Below are 26807 nucleotides of genomic sequence, written 5' to 3'. Positions count from 1 at the left end.
TTGAACTAAGCATGATAAGGAGCTTTTCATGGTAGCTTGACTTGGTAAGGGCATACTATTTCAGGGTAGCTTGGATTGAGCAATAGTATCCGTCCTTGGATAGCTTTAACTAGTATGATAAGATGCTTTGCATAGTAGCTTGACTTGGTAAGGCCATACCAATTCATGGTAGCTTGGATTGAGCAATAGTACCCTTCCTTGGATAGCTTGGACTTGCATGATAATGTGCTTTCCATGATAGCTTGGTCTAGCATAATGAAGTGTTTTTCCTTGGTAGCATTGAATTGGTAAATAGTAATCATTCATAAATAATGACTTTGCTTGGATTAGTAAAGTAGTACTATTCCATGGATAGTAGAAATAGCTAAGGAGGAACAAGTCCCCAATAAAATTAGCATAGTTATGATGAAACAAGGTTACTTCAAGGAACTATCATAAGTATGTCTTAAGATGCTATTTATTTATTATAATGATAGATTAGCTTGGATTGTTGCTTGAGTTGTTTTCCTTGATATGTATGACCCAAGTCTTGATTAAGGATAAGTGAGGTTACTTCAAGAAGTATTCCTCTTATATTATGATGATTTTTGTGCATTGATTATGCGTATAACTCATGCTGTTATCTCTTATGCTTATGTTGATGATTTATGCAAGCTATAATATTTAGTACATGTTTGTACTAACTCATTACCTACATTTCTTATCCAAATGTAGCGTTTGGCGATATCGACTCTCATCCCTGTGGCTAGGATCATAATAGAGCAAGATTTGACGATTGGTGAGTCCTTATAGCATTTGAGGTTTTGACCACCATTTCCTTATGTCCTTTCATTTTATGTTTTGAACTATTGTATGAGTTGTGTCCCATATATATTCATGTTTTAGATGGTTTGAGACAAAAGTGTATTAGACTTCCGCTTCGTTTTATAAAGATTTTGATTATGTTGAAAATGTTTTAAATTTCTGCTAAACTCTATTATCTTATGTTATAAAAGCTAAGTGGCTTGTATGAGGCCTCTCAGGGTCTTGTACGCCATGTTACATCTAGGGTGTACCCCTGGGTCGTGACATTTGACACAATGACAACATCAGCAACTTGAACAATGTCAATGAAGCTCAGTTGGTAGTGCGGGTGCTATCTGGTTGCCTCCGATTGTGGGAAATGTTGTTTTTCATATGACTAGCACGATGTTGCAGCTGTTACAAATGAAGGGTTTGTTTAAAGGTCTAGCTAATGAGGATCCCATGACCACATCCAAAATTTTGTAGATGTCTGTGGTCCATTTTCTTTCAAGAACATCTCCCAAGAATCAGTCCGGCTTCGATTGTTCCCTTTTTCCCTGATTGGGGGCAACTAAGTGGTTAGCCGACCTACCAAGGGACTCAATTACCACTTGGGAATAGCTCACCGAGGCATTCTACATCAGGTTTTTCCCTCCTTCAAGGATGATGGGATTGACAGATAATATTCAGGGTTTCAAACGCTTGGATAGTGAACCAATCCATGAGACTTGGTTACGATTCCAGAAATAGCTGCTCCAATGTCCAACTCATGGACTCCCGAACAACGTCTTGTTACAACATTTCTATCGGAGTCTAGCTTCAGTCAACAAGGGTGTGGCTGACCAACTTGTCCAAGGAGGAATTATGCAGCATCCTTTTTAAATCACATCCACTCTTCTTAATGGAATGACAAAGATCAACCGTGTTTGGTATACTATGAAAGATCAAGTGTCTCCTTTGACCTTTAGGATGACAAAGGAACAAATTGAAAAGGACCAAGAGCGGGATCAAAACTGATGAACTAAATGGATTTGTTGTCAAAACATGTCATGGGTAGTGGTTCTACAGCTGTGAATGCAGTTGGAGTTAGCGGGGTGAACCCCGATGATGCACACTTTGAGGCTTTATATAATGAGGAAGTGCATTTTCTTGAAAATCAAGGAGGAGGGTTCCGTCCAAACTATCCAAGGCCGGGTTGGAACCAAGGTTGGAATAGAAAGCGTTATGAAGGTTGGAGAGACCGTGATAGGGAGTGGCGTGACAGTGGGAATAACTGGAAGGAGCGGGATGGCGACAAGGATAGCCATTTACCCCCGCATGAGCGTCAAAAGCCAAAAGAGCAAAGGGCTGATCCTGAAAAAATCTCACGGAGGAAATGCTAGCACATATTTTCAGTAAAGTGGAAAGGTCAGACAAGGGTCTAAGAGAAATGAAAGATGACGTCTCATCTTTGAACCAAACGTTTACTTCCCATTCGGTATCTATTAAGCAGCTGTAAACGCAGATGAGCCAAATCTCGTCCCATTTAAACCCAAGGCAAAAATGGGGACTACCAAGTGATACCTTGGTTAACACACAGAATGAGTCATGAATGAGCATCCTCATCGTGCCACGACGTTAAATAAGGTGCTTCTCTAGAGGCAACCCAAAATTTTATGCTTTTAATAATGTTGTTTGAATAACGGGTGTTGAATGTGCAGGTTGAAAATTTGAAATTTTGAAAAGAGGAGCAATTAGGTGAGCCCAGATACCAGTCGGCGACTCGCTAAACAGGTCTGTGATCCCGATCTGGATTACCATTTGGACCAACTAGTAAGCTAGAGGTTCTTTAAAACTTGGCGAACAAAGGAGCCTTTCGGCGCATCGCCGAATGGTAGGCGACGTAAGTGACCATCATCGACTAGCGTGCAAACTGAAGGGTCATAAAAGGGTGAACCATTTTTAAATTCAAAAACCTCCCACATTTCATATTTTCCAGTTTTTGCACTTTCACAACCGCGCTTTAAATTTCGTACTTCCTTTCTTTGCGATTTTGCACAGGGGTCAATTGCTGGGGGGAGTTTGTACACTTTCGCGTATAGATTTTCTAGCCTAGAATCTGTTATCTACTCTTGAGGTTAGTTTTTCGAACCCCATCTTTAACTATTTAGTAGTTTCCAAATGCATGATCATTGACCTATTGATTTATGTGCGTGATAATGATTGTTTGAATGTTGGTTCTTATTTTGTGCCCTTGTCGTACTTTGTTTCGTATTTTAGCCTTTAACTGTGGAATCTCGTGTGTTTACATGAATCAAATTGTGGGTTGTGTTGATTAAAGTGCTGGGCATAGTGTGGGTGAAGTCTGAGTAACCCAAATTGTGCCGATTGTCTGATTTTGCCTAATGATAGAGCGGGTGATGTCATTCTTAAGGGAGAAAGATGTCGATTGGCTAATTTTGGCCAAACGAGGGAAAGTCTGAGTACCCAGAGGTTATGAGTAGCATGGGTCTGGGTTTAATTGCGTAGAATAGGTGTTTAATTTTGTTCTCGCGGGTTGTAGGTTAGAAATTTGAGGTCGGGTAAATATCTACACGTTCGACTGCTCGGCGAGTTGGGTCGAGCTCGCCAAATAGTTTGGTGGTTCGCCTAAAGACCCTGGATTTCCCTTTTAATCCTTTAAAATAGGTGAAATGGTTCTGTAACATTCGGTGATACACGTGAGCTCATCGAGTTCACTCGGTGACTCGCCGAATGTCCCTTAGATCACCTTTCTGAAAACTTAATTTTGAAAGATATTCTGTCACATTCGGGGATCTACTTTTAGTTCTCCAAATAGTGTCAGTGATTCACCGAAAGGCCCTGGACATCGCCGACTTGTGCTGATTTCTAAAACTTTTTAGTCTGGAACATTCGGCGAGCCCGACTTGGCTCGGCAAGATTTCCTGCACATTTTTTTCAACTTTGATATTTTCGAGCCAAGTGTAACGTATTTGATTTTGCTTTGCAGGAATGGCTAGACCAAAGGTACCTGGAAGGAATCAACCACCCCAAAAATGTGTTTGGGGCATCGTTATCAATGAGGGTGCTGCACCGTCCCAGACCACACAAGACAAACTTATTCCGACTAGGGGTAAAGGAAATGGCAAAGGGCTAGTTGTGCCCACACCAACAGAGGAGAGCTCCGACAGCATGGCTATCTATGTCACCCACATCACCACTTCAGAGTCTGACGGTGAGGGAAACCAGGGTGATAGATCACCGACCTCCGTGTATGAACTGGAGGATAATTAGACTCTCCAGACTAGGAGAGCGGAGTTGCACTCCAAATCCCTACATGATCCAGCCAGAATCCTAGTGCCACCTACTCATCCTCTGCCTCCAGCTCCAATTGTTGAGCGGGTTTCTTCGATGCCACCAGTTCATGCACTTCCACACTGGTCATTGAATATACTGAAGGCCGAGGGTTTGAGGACAATTCTAGAGGAGAAGTGATTGTCTACTGATGGAGTAGTAGACCAGTACCCGGTGGTGTGGAACACTATCAAGTTTCACAAGTTTGAAATTTTCACAAAGCCCCGCAGCTCCTATATTCCTACTTGGGTCCTTGAATTTTATACGGAGTATGGCAAGCTGGTGCCTAAAGGGAAGAATAAGGTCAGCTCGTTCAAGCTGATTGATCATGTAGTGGTGCGGGACCGAAAGGTAAAATGTAGAAGCACCGACATCAATGAGGTGCTTGGTTGTACGATGAATGTTATCTACTACTTTGTGGATAAGATACAGAAGAATACACTTGATGATTTGAAGGGTTTGTTGGCCCGATTATTCTCAGACATTACTCCACTGTGGATAGAGGCAGGGGTCCCGAACAAGAAGAAAGATCTAAATGTGGCTTCCAGATACTGGTTTGGATTTATCAATAGCACCCTGATGTCATCCCAGAACGAGTCGATACTCCGGCACCCGAAGTTTGGACTGTTGGATTGTATCATGGACCGAGATAGACTAAATCTCTGCCTAATCTTTGAGTAGGAGATGGCCATGAGGGCAAAGCAAAGCCAGACCTCTCTCCCATTTCCAGTACTGATTACTGAGCTTTGCAGGCGTGCCCGAGTGCCTTTGGTTGAGCAGACGGATGTGAAAGTGACTCCCACTTCTTTTATTGACATCTAGCGGTTAGAGGCTGAGTACACCAGAGATGAAGTCGAGAGAAGGAGAGCGGTACCGGTAGATACATCCTCAGTGGTTGATGTGGAGATGTTGCCGACAGAGGAAATCCTTCTTGCTCAGGCTGGTTAGCCTAGAGGTCCCTAGCACCTCCACGTCTGTTCCATCTAGTTCTACTGCTACTTCTCCCCCTACTGCTACTGCTGCTTCCTCCCAGTACCCATTGACCCAGGCCATGTTGTACAAGATGGGCCACCTGGCCCACTCTACTGATGTTCGTGCCTCGTGGGTAGAAGTTATTGTCCCCAGGATGATTGAGAGGTCCATTTTAGCTGCTTTATATCATATACAAGCCGAGTTGAGAGAACATCGGGAGATGATCGATGCCTATAGATTTGTGTTGGATGCCCTCACTGTGAGAGTGAAGGCTTATGAGCAGAATAATGGTGTGTTTGAGGATCTGACAACCTTGAAGGCTGATATTGTGAAGTTGAGGCGCGATGTGGATGAGCTTAAATCCACTGATCTCTCGATGATATTTGGCACATTGATCCGACCTGAGGTTCCGAGCACAGACTTCTCGGACAGTTTTGAGATTTCTCTGGTTACTACGATCGGAGATGTCGCTAGGGATGATGTAGATGATAAGTCAGAGGCCAAGACTAATGAGGAGGATCTGGGTGTTCGAGATGGAGTTGTTTATAATGATCTAGTGGACCTCGACGGGGCTATGGTACAGACAACTGTAGAGGCGTCTTTGACGGATACATTGATGGTGGGCTCTAGTGGAGCTAAGAATGTTGTTGATCCGGGCTTTGATGCCCAGACCGAGGGAGTCACGGACATGCAGAATTCACCACAGGCCAAGTTTGACAGGGGGATTTTAACTCATTCTCAGTTTTTCTATTTGGATATTTTTATTTCTTTTGTATTTGAGGAAAATTGCTTATTTTGTTTGGAAGGGTGAGGTACATTTATACCTACCTCTTTTGGGCTGCTTTATGGATTTTATTGTTGCTTTTGTGTTTGTAAATGTTGGATCTTTTTGGTATATATTGGTTTGTGTTAATTTTGATCATTTGCTTTTAATGTTGATGTTGATTTGGCCACCTCTTGATGTTTCTAAATATGGTGGTTCTGTTGCGAATTTGAGTATCGGTTGCGATCAATATCGATGACTTAAATAGTGCTCTTAATTGAACAATATGTGTGTGTGATTTTGATGAGGCAAATTTAAGTTGCATAAGTCATGTGTGAAATGTTAGCATCTCATTGTGACTGGCCGGTTGTTGAAATGAATCTAGTGATGATCGTTGCACGCTAGACAAAATTGTAGAATCTTATTTGATGATTGTGTTGAATGTCTTGTGTGGTGAGATTGTCTTCAAATGTGTGCTTGATAATACCAAGAAATTGCTCCGTTGTCCAATCTATTAGTGTAGGCGAAAGATAGAGATGATCATAGGCACCATTTGTGGAGAGTCAACCAAAATTGTCATTATACCTCTTTGCAACCACCTTGTAAGAGTGTAAACCTTGCTTGGTAGCATTTGAGCCTATCTTTTTCTTTGGATGAAACTTGAACATATTTGACACCTTTCTTTCCCACCTAAAACCTTCATGGAGCATTGGTTAGTATGAATATCCAACTCAAGCCAAAAGCCTAAGTTAGGGTGTGGAGAAAAATGAGGAAAGTCAAGAAGTTTGAGAAATTTTCCCTTGAAGGATCATGTTGAAAAAGATTGAACCCCTCCATGTAAAAAAAAAAAAAAAGAAAAGAGAGACAAATGAGAGAAGAAAAAGATCGAAAAGGAAAAGAATTGTTGAAATAAAGTTTGTACAATGGGCAAAACAAAAGGGGTATCCAATGAGTCATGCTTAAAAGAACATAGGGTGGATTGTGTAAATCAAAAGGAGGGAAAGAGAAGGAGTAAAAGTGAAATGCAGGCCATGCTTCATGAAGGTAGAATTCACTAAGCCAAAATTATCATACCTTTACCCTCATCCCCATTACAAGCCTTGAAAGATCTTTGTGATCTTGATTGAGCTTAATGTTATGTTGATTGGAAAATATGGGCAAGCCTATAGGGAAACATCATTCATATGTTTATCTTTGAAAGAGTGAGAATTTTTTTTTATTCCGGAATTCTGAAATGTTGATGAGCTTTGTGTGAGCATGGAATCATTCTTGATGTGAGGGCATTTGAATACTCTTGTTGAGCTTGAATTTGCATTTGAAGATAGCATTGTGAACATGAATTTTATTTGATGATGGATAGTCAGAGTTTGAAACTTGTAGTGCACAATTGAACATTGCATGGGTAGACTAAACCTCATGTGCATGCATGTTGAGTCTTAAGTAGCACTATTTGTAGATATCTCTGTTGAACTGATTGATTTTATGTTTTACTTGAGGACAAGCAAAACTTAAAGTTGGGGTTGTTGATGAGTCAGGGATTTTAACTCATTTGGGACTTTATTTTGATAGTTTTACTGTCCTCAACGCCTAATTTCTGCTCTAAACTAATGTTAAAGTGTTGATTTGCAGCAATGAAGGGAAAAGAGCAACGCAAGGACATTACTGGGAAAAAAAGAGCAGAAAAGCTGAAAAGGCTGAAGACAAGAAAAGTTGACTATTGCCAAGACCACTCGGCGACTCGCCGAGTGGTACTACAACTCACCAAAAGTTACAGTGTGTCAGCCCTGGGGAAAAGCCAACTTGGCGATGGAAATGGTATTTCAGCGGTTCGCCGAATGGTTCGGCGACATGGACCCTGATCGCCTATAGTTTCAGAAGTTGAAGGGTGAAGAGGCAAGTCTGGAAGGCGATAAAGAGAGACACTTGGCGCATCGCCGACTTGTTCGGCGATGCTCGACTAATTCTGCCGACTGGTCCAAAGGCTTAAAATCTGGAAGAGTATAAATGTGATTTTTTAAAAGAGTTTTTGGGGAGTTCTTCCATTTCCAAAAGTTGAGACACATTCTAACTCTGGGATTTTGATCCAAACACTATTCTTAGTAGTTTTTTAGTAGAACTTCGAATCGGGTTTTGATTTTAAGTTGATTCCAAGCATTGTGAAGACTTGAATTTTGTTACCCAGCTGATGGAGAATATAGTTGGTAATATTTTCTTGCTATTTATAATGTGTGGCTAAAACCTCCATTCTTGGAGGTGTGATCATGTAATTAAATGTTCTAATTAGCTTATGGGTGTTATTATTTACTTATTTAAATGTTGATTTGAAGTGGGTTTGATTGATACTTCTGTTCTAATCCATGAATTGTAGTTGCAAATGCATTTCTAACTTAGCATTCTAGGCTTGATTGAGAAAAATGTTTTAGAATTAAGACTATCGGTTGATGATTGTAGTGATTGGGTTTTCGTTGATTCGGCGAGAGAGAGTGAATCTGAATTCGATCCTACCAATCTAGCTCAAGAGAGTAGATTAATTGATGTTTTGGGCTGTTTTTATTGTTAAGCTTGTCGAGGTTCGAGAGACCGGCTATTAAATCTAAAGCCTAGCCTACCCGCTAAAATTCAATGTCATTTAGTAAATTATAATCACCCATATAGTGAAATTAGTATTTAATTGATCACATCCCCGAGATTCCTTTTTAACGTGATTACTCCCTTGTTTTTATAGTTGTTAATTGTCACTCTAAACCCCCCATTTGACACTAGTTGTCAACCCCTTCAATTTACTTTAACTTTTTCGATAATGTTTACTTCTACAAATGACTAGAACATACCTTTTACTTCGTAATTCAATTCCATTCTGTATCACTCCCTCTGGGATCGACCCCAACTCTTCATTGGGTTTATACTTGATTGTGACTGCCTACACTTAGAATCGGATGAAGTGTAGTTGAGCTTTATCACATGTACACTCATCACAAGAGTTTGCAATATATCTTTAAGAAAAAGCACCTAAATCTGAGGCAGCGAAGATGGCTTGAGCTAGTAAAAGATTATGACATTGATATCTTGTATCATCCCGGGAAAGCAAATGTACTAGTTGATGCTTTAAGTCGTAAGACGATTGCAAGAACTTATGGGCAGTCCAGGGGAAGACAAGAGATATCTAAAGATCTATACCAACTAGCTAGCTTGGGGGTTCGCCTTCTTGAATCTCCAAACGAAGGGATTATTGTGCAAAATGCGGCAGAATCCTCATTAGTAGTGGAATTCAAAGAGAAGCAATACACTGATCCGATTCTATTACATATTAAGGAGAATGTACAACATGGTATAACAAAGGCATTTGAGCTTACGCAAGAGGGAGTACTACGCTGCCAAAACAGATTGTGCATGTGTACCTAGTGTAGATGAACTAAGAAAGAGGATTATGATAGAAGCACATCATTCAATATATTTTGTCCATCCGAGGTCAACTAAAATGTATCATGACTTGAAAGAAATGTATTGGTGGGCTGACATTAAGAAGAACCTTGCCAAATTTGTTGCTCAATGTCCAAGTTGTCAACAAGTAAAAGTAGAGCACCAAAATCCCAGAGGTTAAATGAAGTGTATAGGAACTTCCAATGTGGAAGTGGGACATGATCAACATGCATTTTGTCACTGGTTTGCCTCACTCATTTCAGAAGTTTGATTCTGTATGGGTAATAGTCGACAGACTCACCAAGTCAGCACACTTCTTGCCGGTGAAGACTAGTTATACAGTTGAAGAGTATGCAAGGTTGTATATTAAAGAGATAGTTCGGCTACATGAAGTGCCAATTTCTATTATTTCTGATAGGGGAGCTCAATTCACTCCAAATTTTTTGAAGTCATTTCAGAAGAATTTGGGAACACAAGTGAATTTAAGTACAACTTTATACCCTCAAACAGACGGTCAGGCAGAACGTACAATTCAAATACTTGAGGATATACTGCGAGCTTGTATATTAGACTTCAAAGGTAGTTGGAATGATCATTTTCTGCTGATCGAGTTTACATACAATAATAGCTACCACTAAAGTATTAAAATGGCACCTTATGAAGCTTTATATGGTAGAAAATGTAGATTACCAATCGGCTAGTTTGAAGTGGGTGAAACTGCCTTATTTGGGCCAGATCTTGTTCATCAAGCTATGGAAAAAGTTAAGGTCATAAAACAACGTCTAGAAATAGCTCAAAGTCGACACAAATCATATGTAGATGTTAGAAGAAGAGGACTTGAGTTTTCCATGGGGGATTGGGTTTTCTTGAAGGTGTCTCCAATGAAAGGGGTAATGAGGTTTCGTAAAAAGAGGAAGTTGAGTCCTCGATATATAGGGCCATATAAAATTATTCGAAGAGTTGGCCAAGTTTCATATGAGTTAGAAATACCTCAAGAGCTTAAGATAGTTAATCCAGTGTTTCATGTCTTATAGCTTCGAAAATGCATAGGTGACCCATCTTGTATTACTCCTACGGAAGATGTACAAGTTATGGGAGATCTCACTTACGAAAAAGTACCCATTGTTTTTCTGGATCGACAAGTTAGGATGTTAAGAAATAAAGAAGTAGCTTCTGTAAAAGTACTATGGAGAAACCAATAAGTAGAAGAAGTTACATGGGAGGCGGAAGAAGAAATGAAATTGAAGTATCCTCATCTCTTGAAGACCGATGAGAAAGATGAAAATGTTGAGTTGAGGCATTGACAAATAAGTATAAGTTTAGATGTATTATGGACTACTAGTAACATAGGATTGAACTTGTTAGGGCTGGAGAACCATGCTATTATTTGAGGACGAATATTCTTAAGGGGGAAGGATGTACCACCCCATATTACGCATAAGCTTGTTCTATTCATATGATACTTAGCATAGCCTTATCGCATAGGTGAGGGACCATGTTTCTTATATGATTAGTGTTGGTTTAAACTAGCTTGGAAGGTGATGTGATGCCTTGCACGTTTCAGCATGTGTACTCCAAGTTAACCCCGACGAAAGTATTGAAACTCGAGATAGTACGGTGGTAATTGAGATTAAAGTTGAAATTTAAGTGATAAGCTAAGGATAAAGGGATTAATATTTAGAGAATGGATTAAAATAAGTGAGTTGCTTGCTTGACTTAAATAAGCTAGTAGGTGACAAGTAGGTTCATTACCCACTTAGACTTATTGACCAGCCTAAATAACCAAGTAGGTGAATCACCTACTAAGATTCTTTTGACCATATTGGGCCAAGTACACTACCACCTACTTGCACTAATTCTGTCCCAACTTTAGTAGAAAAATAAGGGATAAAATGGACAGCCAAGGCCCAATAACCTTAAGTCCAAAAAGGCCCGAGTGAGAAGTCCAAGTAGGTGGATTACCTACTTGATAAATTATGGCCCAAAATTAAGGATAGAGTCGGCCAAAGAAGGCCCCTTAAAAGGGATTGATATCAGCTATTTCCAACTATTTTAACTTTAGAAAAAAATTTGATTTCTAGAGTTTTCTCTCTTCTCTTTCTTAGCTTCATATAGAAGACATAAAATTCCTTCTAAGGTTCTTGAAGAAACCCTCATATTTATAAACCAAGGTAAGAGAAACACTTATGGATTTAGCTTAATCCTCCCATGGAAAACTAGGAAAACTTGCTATTCATGCTTAATTAAGTGCAAGGAAGAAGTTCCCACAAGACACTGCTCATTTTTTAAGAAATCTTGTTATTCATGCTTAATTAAGTACGATATTTTCTCTTCTTCTTTGGTTTAAGTACAACGAAGAAGTTCCCACAAGACACTACTCCATTTTTGTCCTCTTTATGTATGAGTTTGAGTGAGGAATTATGGGTGTGCTATCAATAAGAACTCAAGGGGTGTTGAGTTCAATATTTGGTTGTATGATAAAAAATATTTGGGGTTGTTTTATGTGTATTGTTGTTGGGGCAGCTTGGGTAATCTTGGGAAAGGATATATAAGGTATGTATTAGATAGAGAAGGAGGGTATGGTGATACACATTTGTTTAAGGGTTGTATGGGCTCATTGTCCGTCAAAGTTAGCTATTGTTTTACGAGGCCTACAGTGGGATAACTTCTAACTTTAGTTTATTATGACTTATATTGTAGATTAACACCTAAAAGGGGCGGCTGAATGGTGATAATTGTATTGGTCAGAGAATAAGGTATGTAAGGTTGTTCGATTCCATATTCCTTGGCATGAAATATGGTGACTGCAATTAATAGCAACAAAGTGAATTTCCTAAGCTCTATCCCTAGTAAGGGAAACATAGTGGCAGCGTACGATCTCCAAATAGCTAACAATATTTTCCCCTCTTCCTAGTGTGTCGAATTACTTCATTATATATTCATAACTCTATATTTATATAATTATCCTCCTATGTTCTAGTATAGAAATGAATTTTGTAACAACAAGCTTGGTGAATTCTCCTCTTAGTCAATTGAAGTCAATTGTGTCATTTAAGTTCATAATTAAAGCATAGAAGTTCATAGCCCCTTAAGTAATTGTTATTCTCATGTCTTCTACTACCAGTCCATAGTTCCAAATCTCAAAAAGTACTATGACCACCAAAACAACAATCTCAAAAATTAAAGAAACTAAGTGAAGCAATCTATATAATTATAGGTGGAAGACAAGAAGAAAATGCCTAACATGGGTTTCATTTGAGTGTTAGGCATTTATATTGATACTTGATTTCATTTGAGCCCTTGTTTTACATATGTTATTGCCTTACATATTCTGTACATTGTTTTCGTATTGACGTCCCTCGCGAAGGACGCTACATTTCATGTTGTAGGCACAGGTTGTAATACCCCGGAAACTAGTAGACCAAACTAGAGCCTCAAGCTAGGGTTCTAGGGTTTGATGTATGAGGAATAGAGTCATAAGATGAGACTTCCCATACTTAGAATGAGGGGTTTATGGGTCAAATGCCAAGGCACATGTTACACCCCGTAATTTAGAAGACCATCTAAGGTTTGGTTAAGGGTAGCAAGGGCAAGGGCCAAGTCAAAAAGGGGAAAAGCCTAAGCCAAAGGCCAAGGCTGCCCCAACCTTGGTCAAGCACTGCCCAAAGACCACAACCAGTGGTCTTGACCATGGTTCGTGAAGGGGCTCGTGAAATCTCCTTAAGATTGTGGGAGGCAAGGCCTTGGGGACTAGCTATTGCCTAAGAGACCACGACCATCACCACGGATTATGGTCTTGACCATGGATCGTGGGAGGTCTCGTACGTGGTCATGCCTTAGTTTTTTTAGGCCAAGACTCATTGGCCAAGAGACTTACCAAGGTACCACGGACAGGACCACGGCTCGTGGTCTTCACCACGGGTCGTGATCCAAGTCGTGGTGCCTGGCACCATGGCTGCCTAATGAGGGTTAAAATAGGAAATTCCTTTTTAGTTAGTATTAAATGGGGGTCGTTTTATATGGACTTTATACACCTAGATAGACTATTTTAAGTCATTAACTACCCCAACTAAGTCATCCAAAATCAAAACCCCAAAGCACTCTCTTCTGATATATTTCTATCTCTAGAAAACCCAAGACTTGAAGAAGAAGATAGAGCTTGAAGCTTGGATCAAGAACAAACCTCCATTGTTGAGAGCTTGTGTTGGGGCTTTAATTTGAATTAAGGTATGTTTAAATTATTCATCTATGGGTCCTTCCACCTATAGATTCCCCTAGAATTTCCCTGAATTTGTGAAGAAGAACCCCAATCTAAGCTAGGGTTTCTTCCAATATGTGGGTTTAGTTGAGTATGATTCCAATTGATTGGATAATACTTATTTATGAATAATTTAGTGTTTATTCATGATATTATGATGAATTTATTTAACCCTAGATTTGAGTTAGGTGGGTTTATGCCATGAAAGGTGAAATGGAAGGTTCTAAGGTGATCTTCTAGAATATATGTTATGGATAAGTAATTTACAAGAATAAAAGCATGTGAACATGAATTCATACTAGATTTATGAATGTATGATAGATCATGATTTGTAATGATTGAATTTGGGACTTTATCAAGAATTATGACTAAAATTGCTTATGACTAAGGCTTGTGACTATTATGTCTTGTGATCTAAACAAATATGATGATTGTAGAGTAAAGCTTGAGAGTAGGGCTTGAAAACAAAGATTATGATCACTAGGGCTTATAGAATAAGTCTAATATGATGAGATAGATTGCATAAAATTTGTATACAAATAGATAGAGTTGTTGTGGAAGGCTTTTACCAACACGACCTACCTAGAACTATATGAATGAATGTATGTAGAATGTGAAAGGTCTTCTCACATAGAATTGTTCAAGATTGAAAGGCTAATCACCTAAAATGAATCAAAGCATGTTAGAATAGAATAGCTTGAAGGTGTGTCATATGATCCCTTCATGTATAGTTTGTTTAAGTAGCATGAGTTAGAAGTTCTCATGGAAGGTTGGGATTGAGGAATTATACTCTACTAAGGTTAGCTTGAAATAGCATTTGTAGGATGATTTTCATGGTATCTTGAATTAGAGTAGACATGGTAGCCTAGGATTGAGGATCTATAATCTACTAAGGGTATATTGAAATAGCATTGTTAGATTACCTTCATGGTAGGATGACTTGGGTAGGCCAACCACTTCATGGTAGCTTAGGATAGAGTACTTATACTCTCCTAAGGATAGCTTAGGATTGAACACTATACTCTACTAAGGGTAGCTTAGGATTGAGGATTCATACTCTCCTAAGGGAAGATTAGGGTTGAGGATTCATAATCCCCTATGGGTAGAATGTATTATATTGAATGTTTGCATGGTAGCTAGGTTGGAATACTTATACCCTTCCTTGTATAGCTTGGATTTTCATGATAGTGTGTTTTCCATGGTAGTTAGGTCTAGCCTAGTAGGGTTCTATTCTTTGGTAGTCTAGAATGATAAATAGTAAGCATTTAGTAAGATAGACTAAAGAAGTACTTAGTGTGAATGGTAGTATGGGATGCTATTCATACATGGCACAAGTGTGACTTGAAGCTACTTATGAAGTGTTCTCTTATGTGATGTATGCTTAGCTTGGATGGTTTCTATAGTTGCCCTTCATTATATGATTGACTCAAGATAGCAGCTCCTTGTCTATATGAAGTAGGTCAAGAGTGACACCTATGAATTGTAAGCATGAGTAGAGTGACTTCAAATATATGCTTAGTGTGAGTGGTATTATGGGATGCCACCCATGCATTGCACAAGTGTGCTTTGAGGTTACTTATGGGTATAGTGCTCTTATGACATGAAAACCTAAGTCTTGACTATGAATGTGGACTATCCCCAAGAATGACCCAAAAGGGGTACTTAGCTTGGATGGTATTATGGGATGCCATTCATGCCTTGCACAAGTATGCTTTGAGATGGCTTCTGAAGTAGTTCTCTTATAATATGAAAGACGAAGGGTTGAAAAATGTTAGTATGAAGGTCTAAGTAAAGACTATGCCATGAACATGATTTATTTCCTATGCTCATTTACTATGTCTTATATTGACTTATGATTATATATATGATGCCTATGTTGGAGATTATGCTATGAATATGTTATGCATATGTTATGCATATGTCTTATGTTGACTAACCATTTTGAGATGCTCTTATGATGTTGTGCTAGCTATCATACTTGGTACATTTTGTGCTAGCACATACTTTACCTACATTCTAATCAAATGTAGGGTTTCGGAGATTGAGTTCCTTTGGAGGCTAGGTTTCTAAGGAGCAAGAAGAGTTGAAGATTTGGTGAGTCCTCATAGCTTCAAGGACAAACCGATTAGTTCCTTTATGTAATTTCTTTATGTTTTAGACTTTTTATGGGTTATTTCCCAATACTTTTATTCAAAAGTTTAATAGATGGTTTGAGACAAAAGTGTAGTAAAGACTCCCGCTTGCTTTATGAAAATGTTTTCGATTGTATGGATAAAAGTTTGTAAAATTTTCATACTTTTCTATTATCTTATGTTATGATGTGCTAAGGGTTTGTATGAGACCCCTTCGGAGTCAAGTACGCCATGTTACTCTTAGGGTGTACCCTTGGGTCGTGACAAACTTGGTAATCAGAGCACAAGGGTTAGAATGGTTCTAGGATTGTCTCAAACCACATCTAGTAGAGTCTTGTTCATAAATGTGAAGTGCCCCACATTTATGAATAGTAGGTTATTGGATGTTTAGAAAACTTCACTTCTTCATTCTCTAAATCGTGCCATAGAGTTTAACTCTATAAGGTCTCTCTCATACTCATTATCTGATGGTCTTTAGGATATGACCACTCGAAGGGCTAATGCCACAAGGGGTGAGGGAGAAAGGCTGGTTGTGATACCAATTATGGCGATGTGACTAGATAAACTTTGAAGTTGTCTTTAGTATGAATGGGTTGTAGATGGTAGAACCCGACTTAGTCATGATGAGTTTTGGAGGCATGTTGATAGATTTGATGAATTGGGTGTTTAAGTAATGATTAGAAGATTTGAGTGAATAGACTCCTCTAAGTAAGATAGATGTGTAATTCACCTTGGTTTAGAATCATTTTGTGTGATGGATGAAAAAGCTTAGTGATGACTTGTTCTGACCTTAGAGTTAAAAGAAATGATGCTTAGAAGAGTTCGTATAGGCTTACTCCTAAGGGAAAGATGATGTGCTTAGATAGCAAGATCGTTGAGTGTTCTTGATGTCCATGATTTAGGTTACCTTGAAATTCTCACCTTGAGAGGTGTAGTGAGTTTGGGAAGTTTAGACTCGGTTTTGTAGGATTATTTGAGATCTTAAGTGGTGTTGATAAGGTTGCTTGTGAGCTAGAGTGCTTAATGAGAACCTCTCTAATTTAGAATACCGGTCGGGATCTTAGATCGGCAAGTTAAGAAGTAGAAGGAAGAGGAAGTTGTTTCCATGAAGTGGTAAGGAGTGTTCTTTAGTGAGGGTTTCAGTTGAGAATGCTACTTGGGAGGCCAAGGGCCAATGAGATGTCTCGATTTCCTCATCATTTCCCTTCCATTCCTCCTTTAGCTTGAGATGATAAGTTCCTCTTGGTTGTGTATGTTTTGGAGTCATGTGTGTTGTAGATGTTTCCATGATTCCCTTATGTGGTGCATGTTCATAAATACTTGTGTTTTGAAAGAAAATGAAGTTGCATGATTAATTTTCCTCATGTTGTTGTGCATTTAGTATGAGTTGCCTATTTGACTTCATGAGATGAATCAATGAGCATGCCTTAGTTTGGAGTTGAAAGATTCCTCCTTAAATGAATGCTTTTGAGAGTAAATTGCATATGAGCTCCATGAGTGTATGTTGACCATAATTCAATTTCGAGAAGGTAGTTGCTCCTATGAATATGACGAATAGATGTAGAATTTCATGCATTTTGGGTTGTTAGATGTAGCTCCTACTCCCTAATGTTGCATTGAGTATGTTTAGCTTGGAGTTGAAGTTTTCCTCCTTGGTTGTGTGCATTTAGATGTATTGCATGAATGATGGGCTGCTAGTCTAGAGTCATTTCCCTTAAGAAGTGTTTAGATTCATCATTCGAGGACGAATGTTCCCAAGGGGGGCATAATGTAATATCCCGGAAACTAGTAGACCAAACTAGAGCCTCAAGCTAGGGTTCTAGGTTTGATGTATGAGGAATAGAGTCATCAGATGAGACTTCCCGTACTTAGAATGAGGGGTTTAGGGGTCAAACGTCAAAGAATGTGTTACACCCCGTAATTTAGAAGACCATCTAAGGTTTGGTCAAGGGTAGCAAGGGCAAGGGCCAAGACAAAAATAGGCAAACCCTAAGCCAAAGGCCAAGGATGCCCCAACCTTGGCCAAGCACTACCCAAAGACCACGACCACCTTCATGACCAGTGGTTTTGACCACTGTTCGTGAAAGGTCTCGTGAAGTCTCCTTAAGATTGTGAGAGGCAAGGTCTTAGGGCCAAGCTACTGCCTAAGAGACCACAACCATCACCACAGATCGTGGGAGGTCTCGTGGTCATTCCTTAGTTATTTTTAGGCCAAGACTCATTGGCCAAGACACTTCCCAAGGGACCACAGACAAGACCGTGGCTCGTGGTCTTCACCACGGCTCGTGAACCTAGTCGTGGTACATGTCACCATGGCTGCCTAATGAGGATTAAAATAGGAAATTCCTTTTTAGTTAGTATTAAATGGGGGTCGTTTATATGGACTTTATACTCCTAGATAGACTATTTAAATTCATTAACCACCCCAACTTAGTCATCCAAAATCAAAACCCCAAAACACTCTCCTCTGAAATATTTCTCTCTCTAGAAAACCCAAGACTTGAAGAAGAAGATAGAGCTTGAATCTTGGATCAAGAAAAAACCTCCATTGTTGAGAGCTTGTGTTAGGGCTTTGAATTAAGGTATGTTTAGCTTATTCATATATGGGTCCTTCCACCCATAGAGTCCCCTAGAATTTCTCCAAATTTGAGAAGAAGAACCCCAATCTAAGTTAGGGTTTCTTCCAATGTGTAGGTTTAGTAGGGTATGATTACAATTGGTTAGATAATACTTATTTATTATTAATTTAGTGTTGATTCATGATATTATTATGAATTGATGTGAATTCCATGGCTAACCCTAGATTTGAGTTATGTGGGTTTATGCCATGAAAGGTGAAATTGAAGGTTCTAAGGTGATCTTCTAGAATAGATGTTATGGATAAGTAATTTACAAGAATAAAAGAATGTGAACAGGAATTGATACTAGATTTATGAATGTATGATAGATCGTGATTTGTAATGATTGAATTTGGGACTTTATGATGAATTATGACTAGAATTGCTTATGACTAAGGCTTGTGACTATTATGTCTTGTGATCTAAACAAATATGATGATAGTAGAGTAAAGCTTGAGAGTAGGGCTTGAAAACAAGGATGATGATCACTAGGGCTTATAGAGTAAGTCTAATATGATGACATAGCTTGCCTAAAATTGGTATACAAATAGATAGAGTTGTTGTGGAAGGCTTTTACCCACATGACCTACCTAGAACTATATGAATGCATGTATGTAAAAAGTGAAAGGTCTTCTCACATAGAATTGTTCTAGATTGAAAGGTTAATCACCTAAAATGAATCAAAGCATGTTAGAATATAATATCTTGAATATGTGACATATGATCCCTTCATGTATAGTTTATTTAAGTAGCATGAGTTAGAAGTTCTCATGGAAGCTTGGAGTTGAGGAATTATACTCTCCAAAGGTTAGCTTGAATTAGCATTTGTAGGAGTCTTTTCTTGGTAGCTTGAAGTAGAGTAGACAAGGTAGCCTAGGATTGAGGATCTATACTCTCCTAAGGGTAGCTTGAACTAGCATTGTTAGAATCCCTTCATGGTAGCATGACTTGGTTAGGCCAAGATCACTTCATGGTAGCTTAGGATAGAGTACTTATACTCTCCCAAGGATAGCTTAGGATTGAGACACCATACTCTCTTAAGGGTAGCTTAGGATTGAGGATTCATACTCTCCTAAGGGTAACTTAGGGTTGGGGATTCATACTCCCCTAAGCGTAGCATGCATTATATTGACTGTTTGCATGGTATCTAGGTTGGAATACTTGTACCCTTCCTTGTATAGCTTGGTTTTGCAAGATAGTGTATTTTCCATAGTTAGGTCTAGCCTAGTAGGGTGCTATTCTTTGATATTCTAGAATGATAAATAGTAAGCATTGAGTAAGATGGCCTAAAGAAGTACTTAGGGTGAATGCTAGTATGGGATGCTATTCATAAATGGCACAAGTATGACTTGAATCTACTTATGAAGTGTTCTTTTATGTGATGTATGCTTAGCTTGGATGGTTTCTATAGTTGCCCTTCATTATATGATTGAATCAAGATAGCAGCTCCTTGTCTATATGAAGTAGGTCAAGAGTGACACCTATGAATTGTAAGCATGAATAGAGTGACTTCAAATATATGCTTAGTGTGAGTGGTATTATGGGATGCCACCCATGCATTGCACAAGTGTGCTTTGAGGTTACTTAGGAGTATAGTGCTCTTATGACATGAAACCCTAAGTCTTGACTATGAATGTGGACTATCCCCAAGAATGACCCAAAAGGGGTACTTAGCTTGGATGGTATTATGGGATGCCATTCATGCCTTGCACAAGTATTCTTTGAGGTGGCTTCTGAAGTAGTTCTCTTATAATATGAAAGACTAAGGGTTGAAGAATGTTAGTATGAAGGTCTAAGTAAAGACTATGCCATGAACATGATTTATTTCCTATGCTCATTTTACTATGTCTTATGTTGACTTATGATTATATATATGATGCCTATGTTGGAGATTATGCTATGAATATGTTATTATATGTTATGCATATGTCTTATGTTGACTAACCATTTTGAGATGCTCTTATGATGTTGTGCTAGCTATCATACTTGGTACATTTTGTACTAACGCATACTTTGCCTACATTCTAATCAAATGTAGGGTTTCGGAGATTGAGTTCCTTTTGAGGCTAGGTTTCTAAGGAGCAAGAATAGTTGAAAATTTGGTGAGTCCTTATTGCTTCGAGGACAAACCAATTAGTTCCTTTATGTCATTTCTTTATGTTTTAGACTTTGTATAGGCTGCGTCCCAATACTTTTATTCAAGAGTTTAATAGATGGTTTGAGACAAAAGTGTAGTAAAGACTTCCGCTTGCTTTATGAAAAATGTTTTCGACTGTATGGATAAAAGTTTGTAAAATTTCTATACTTTTCTATTATTTTATGTGATGATGTGCTAAGGATTTGTATGAGACCCCTTCGTGGTCAAGTATGACATGTTACTCCTAGGGTGTACCCTTGGGTCATGACACATGTACTCTAGCGAGTAGACCTCTTTAGTAGGAGCACAGGTACTTAGCTTCTATTGGTGAGGCTCCAGGTTGATTCTGGGCTTACTGAGTCTTTGGCACCTATATTTTTATAGTATGATAGTTAAGGGTAAGGTGGGGCCTTGTCCCACCCTAAACAAAGGTTTTCTTTCTTTTAGAAGCTTTGTAGGCTGATGTATATAGTTCAGTTGTTTCTTGTCTCTTAACAAGTTTTGGCCTCAATAGCCAAGTCTCATGTTGGTTCGTATCGTTGCATCCTATATGAACTTGTCACAACTTTGAAATTGTCATAGTTATATGCATAGTAAGCACAGTTTATATGTTGGTTCTCTCGGGCCTTTAGGGCATCGGGTGCCAGTCTGTCTTAATGGGAATTGAGGTGTGACAGAACTTATGAATGATGACTTATGAAAGATATGCATGATTCATGAAAAGTATGTTTCAAGAACTAAGGTTGCTTTTATGATAAGCATTAATGAAATTGTGAAATTTTTTCTAACATATTAAGAAATCATGATTGGTGAATTAAGATTGGATTGGTAACTTAATTGTGCTTTTCCAAGTATGATGATATATTTTTAAATATAACTATTCCGTTTGGATTTTTACTTAGCACCAATAGGATATTAAGATGGAGGTTCTCCCGTTAGTAGAAGTTGGGTCTCTAGTAGTAATCTCCTTGTCTCTAACTATGTTCCCCGTAGGATTTGTTTTAAAAAGATATAGCTAGTAGATCCACCTAAGTTATAAGTTCATGGTCCTTACCTTGTCAAGTAGGACATCTCTTTTCAGTGTAGGAGAAAGACAACATATTGCATGTTATAGCTCACATGGTATATGTCGGTTAATGGTAAATATCCCAAAAAATGAACATAGTTGCTTTTAAAGGTTTTATGAAGCTTCCACTGTGATTTAAGAATGTATTGACCATGTTTATGACTTATGACTCTTTCAAGGACTTTATACTCATATTTTAGCTTTGTCATACATTTAATGTTTAGATGTCCTCAAATGATCATATTTATGTTTATTTCATGCATTTCCCCATACTTAGTACATTCCATGTGCTATTGCATACTTGGGCCTATATTTTTTTATAAATAGGGTTTTACGCTTCCTCTCTTCCCGCTCTGGCTAGATCTGGATTGATATTATTTTTGTTGGATTGGTGGAGTCTTCATACTTCGAGGTGAAGACCATGAAGACTTTATTGTTGATGTCATTTACTTTTGTGAATGTGTAGGTAGTGTATGGGTTACGTCCCAACCACTTATTTTTTTGATGTATTTGAATGGCTTGTCAAGACATAGTTATGTTTTCCGCTTTTATGGTTCAAACTCTTTTATGATACGAGACTTCTTACCTAAACTCTTCTCATTTATTATTCTATTGTATTGATATATGTCAAGTGGATTGTGTAAGGCCTCTCTAGGTCTTATACGTTATATTACGTCTACGGTATACTTTGGATCTTGATAGAAAAGTAGACCATCGATCCTTTTATGTCTACTAAAGTGGAAAGTTCAAAGGTATCTGAACATACTGAAGTTGAAGAAGTGGAGAATCCAGAAGATAAATTTGGGAAAGAAGAGGAAGCCACTAAAAAGAAAATTTGTATGCCCCAACCTCCTTCTACGTTTCCCCAAAAATTAGTCAAGAAAACCAACGAAGATAAATATTGCAAGTTCATCTCGATGTTGAAGTAACTCTCAATCGATGCTCCCTTGATTGAAGCACTAGAACAGATATCGCTCTATACTAAGTTCATGAAGGATCTAGTTACTAAACAAAGGGTTGTTAGTTTTGAAGAAGATAAAAATTTGTGACATTGTAGTACCATTGCTACTAGATCTTTAGTGCAAAAGAAAGAGGATCCTGGAGCGTTCACCATTCCATGTACGATTGACGTATTACGTTTTGCTAAACCCCTATGTGACTTGGGTGCTAGTATTAACTTATGCCTCCATAAGTGTTAAAGAATTTAGGATTGGGAGTTCCCAAATCGACTGCAATGCGGGTACTTATGGTTGATCATACCTTCAAGAAACCAATTGGTTTTCTTCATGATGTCTTAGTTAAGGTTGAGGCATTCATATTTCTTATGGACTTTGTGATTTTGAACTACGAAGTTGATTTTGAAGGGTCCATCATCTTAGGAAGGTCAACCTTGCAACTGAGCATGCTTTAGTTGATATGCAGAAAGAGCAGATGATGTTCAGATTGAACAATAAATAAGTAACATTCAATATCTGTAAATAAATGAAGCATCAAAGTGATCACTAAGTGGTGTCCACTGTGAACTTGACGATTGAAGAGCAATAAGAGGTACCAATTGAAAAGAGATTAGGTGTTGATGCATTAGCGGTTGTAATCATGAATTTTGATGGAAAGCACATTGCACAAAATGATGAGAATGTGAATGCGTTTGATGGATTCATAAAGGTTAAGATGCACCAAAGAAGATAGATTTGGATCTGAAAAAATAAGGAGACCCCGCCTGCAAAACAATCTATTGATGAGCCTCTAGAGTTGGAGCTAAAGGATCTTCCATCTCTCTTGCGGTATGCATTTTTGGGGAAATATAATACCCTACCGGTCATTATTGTTGGTGATCTTGATGAAAAGCAAGTAGAAGCTTTGACGTCTATGTTGAACTGTTTCAAAATAACTATTGGTTGGACTATTGTATTCCACCTGGAATTTATTCTCATAAAATCCAAGTCATGCCTGACTCTAAACCAAGCATTGAGCACAAAAGGAGACTTTATCCACCCATGCAAGAAGTTATCAAGAAGGAGATCATAAAGTGGTTAGATGTTGGGGTGGTTTATCTAATCGATGATAGTAAATGAGTAAGCCATGTTCATGTGTGTCGAAAAAGGGAGGAATCAATGTGGTTCTCAATGTAAAGAATGAGCTCATACAAATGAGGCCAATCACGGGATGGAGAGTATGCATGGACTATCACAAGTTGAATGCATGGACAAAGAATGATCACTTCCCAATGTTGTTCATGGATCAGATGTTAGATTGTCTTGCGAAAAAAGGATGGTATTGTTTTCTTGATAATTATTTAGGCTACAATCAAATCACAATTGCCCTTGAATACCAAGAGAAGACCACTTTCACTTGCCTCTATAGGACGTTTTCTTTTAAAAGGATGTAATTCGGTTTGTGTAATGCACTACTGACTTTTCAATGTTGCATGATGTCCATCTTATCATACATGAAGGAGGACACTATTGAGCTATTCATAGATGACTTTTCCATTGTAGGTGACTCGTTCGATGGTTGTTTGGCCCATCTAGGTGATGTACTAAAATAGAGTGAAGACTGCAATCTTGTACTGGACCGGGAAAAGTGTCACTTCAAGGTAAAGAAGGCATAGGTCTTGGTCATGGGATCTCCCAAAATATGCATTCAAGTGTATCAAGCTAAAATTGAGGTGATTAAAAAATTACCCCCACCTATCTCTATAAAGGGGGTTAGAAGCTTTCTAAGACATGTTGGCTTTTATCGAAGATCTATCAAACACTTCTCTAAGATAGTGCACCCATTATGCAAGTTACTTGAGAAGGAGAAGAAGTTGAACTTCGATGATGCTTGTTTGAAGGGTTGAAAGAGAAGTTGGTTTCAATACCAATAGTATTTAACCGGATTGGGAACAACGTTTGAAGTGATGTGTGATGCGAGTCGGGTGGCACTTGATGTAGTGTTAGGGAAAAGGAATAAGAAGATCCTTCATCTCATATACTATGCTAGCAAAGCCCTGAATGTTGTTTAAAGGAACTACACAGTCACCGAGCAAGAATTGCTAGTCGTAGTCTTCGCGTTCGAGAAATTTAGATCCCACTTTCTTGGACCCATTATCATTGTACATACTGATCATGCAACATTGATGTACCTTATGGCAAAGAATGATGTTAAACCAAAACTGATTTGATGGATTGTGTTGTTGCAAGAATTTGACTTCGAAGTGAAAGGCAGAAGGAACTAAAAATCAAGTTGTTGATCATTTGTCTAGATCAAAAGAAGAAGCAATGTTGAAGTTGGATGATGGGATTGAGATAGATGATACATTTCCATACTAACAGGTTTTTGTTGCCTTTTATGATCTTACCTCTTGGAACAGATTTCGCTAATTACTTACTGAGTGATGTGGTACCTTCGAATTTGTCGTTCTACCAAAAAAGGAAATTTATGTCTGATATGAAAAAGTTCTTCTCGGAGAATCCATACCTTTTTTGTGTCTATGTCGAAAGGGATTATTCATCGTTGTATACACAAAGTTAGAAGATGAGTATTTTGGAAGTATACCATTCGTCCCCAGTTGATGGTCATCATAGTGGTATCTGTACTACCTACAAAATCTTGCAATGTGGATATTATTGGCCTACCATTCACCAAGATTCTCATGATCTCACCAAGCTTTGTGATCATTGTCAAAGAGAAGGAGGTATTTCAAGGAGACAAGAACTCTCACTTACTCTAATTTCGGTGATTGAATTGTTCGATGTATGGGGACTTGACTTTATGGGTCAATTTGTGAGTTCAAATGGGATAAACTACATACTTGTAGGGGTAGACTATGTGTCTAAATGGGTTGAAGCTATTTCGGCTTTCAAACAATGAAGGAAAGAATGTCACTACATTCCTTAAAAAGAATATCTTCTCCAAATTTGGTACACTAGGGGCAATTATCAGTGATAGAGGTTCTCACTTTTGTAATAAGTTGTTCAAGGCATTACTTTAGAAGCATATTGTTCGACATAGGGTAGCAACTCCCTATCATTCACGGTCTAGTAGGCAGGTTGAAGTCTCAAACAAGGAAATCAAGCAAATCCTAACAAAGATTGTAAATGCGAATAGAATGGATTGGTCAAGGAAGCTTGATAATGCTTTATGGGAATATCTAACTGCATTCAAGAGTCACATAGATATGTCTCATTACTAACTTGTGTTTGGGAAGTCTTGTCATATGCCTGTAGACCTAGAGCATAAAGCCTTGGGGGCACTCAAGAAGCTAAATTTGGATTGGGGTGACACATAAAATCAAAGGTTGGATAAAATAAATGAAATGGATGAGTTTCACCTGCAAGCGTATGAAAGTTCAGCTTAAGAATTACCATGATCGAAAGATTGAGAAGTGGGAATTTACACCCGGAGACTTGGTCCTTCTCTTCAATTCAAGGTTGTGCTTGTTTCACGGCAAACTTAAATCCAATTGGTTGGGATCGTTTCGAGTGGTTCAAGTATTTTCATATGGAGTGGTTGAATTAGAGAATGATGAGGGAATGTTGTTCAAAGTGAAAGGACAAAGAATAAAGCACTAGATAGGAAATGTCAAAGAACTCAAGATGGTGGAAGGTTTGGTTCTTGATGCAGTCTGAGTAATAAAGGAACCTGCATTGTGCCACGACGTTAAAATCAAGCGATGTTTGGGAGGTAACTCGAGATGTTTGGTTTAGTAACTTTTGCAATTTTTCTCTTTTTAGTTTTGTTTTTTAGGCTAGTATAGGCTAACTTACGGTCTGTGTCAAAATAATGTCATCAAAAAGTAAAATTAAGGCCTAACGTTTGCTACATATGCAGGAACTAAAGAAAAATCTGGAAGAAAAAAAAGAAGTTAAGTGCAGAGGAGTCCTACGGATGGGTTATACGGGTCAAAGTTCACACTATGGACCATAGACCCTATTCATAGAACCATGGGTAAAATAAAATCAATACAGACTTGTCATACAGGTCCCTCCTATGAGTCGTAGTAAATTTGACAAACTGTAGATGGTAGTTCTAGAAACCTAAGTCCAAGTAAAGCTGCAGCTTTAGGTCTACGAGTGCAAAATACGAACTGTAGAAATTTATACGATTTATAGTCTATACTCATAGACTCCAGATATATTTATCAAATTGGCTAAGTGTTAAGTCAACCTACGGAAGCCTTCTACACATCGTAGAACATGCTACAGTCCATAGACGGTCTTTCATGAAGACTAGTAAGCTAAATTAACCCGATCCGACCCGCGGGTCACACATTTAATACCTCCAATTTTAAATGTTTCCCCTAAAATCACATTCATCCTTCATTGATTCACCCCCTCCTCC

This window comes from Solanum tuberosum, unplaced genomic scaffold, assembly GCF_000226075.1.
Source record: "Solanum tuberosum cultivar DM 1-3 516 R44 unplaced genomic scaffold, SolTub_3.0 scf00012, whole genome shotgun sequence".
NCBI classification, from domain to species: Eukaryota; Viridiplantae; Streptophyta; class Magnoliopsida; order Solanales; family Solanaceae; genus Solanum; species Solanum tuberosum.
This window is presented reverse-complemented; position numbering follows the sequence as displayed.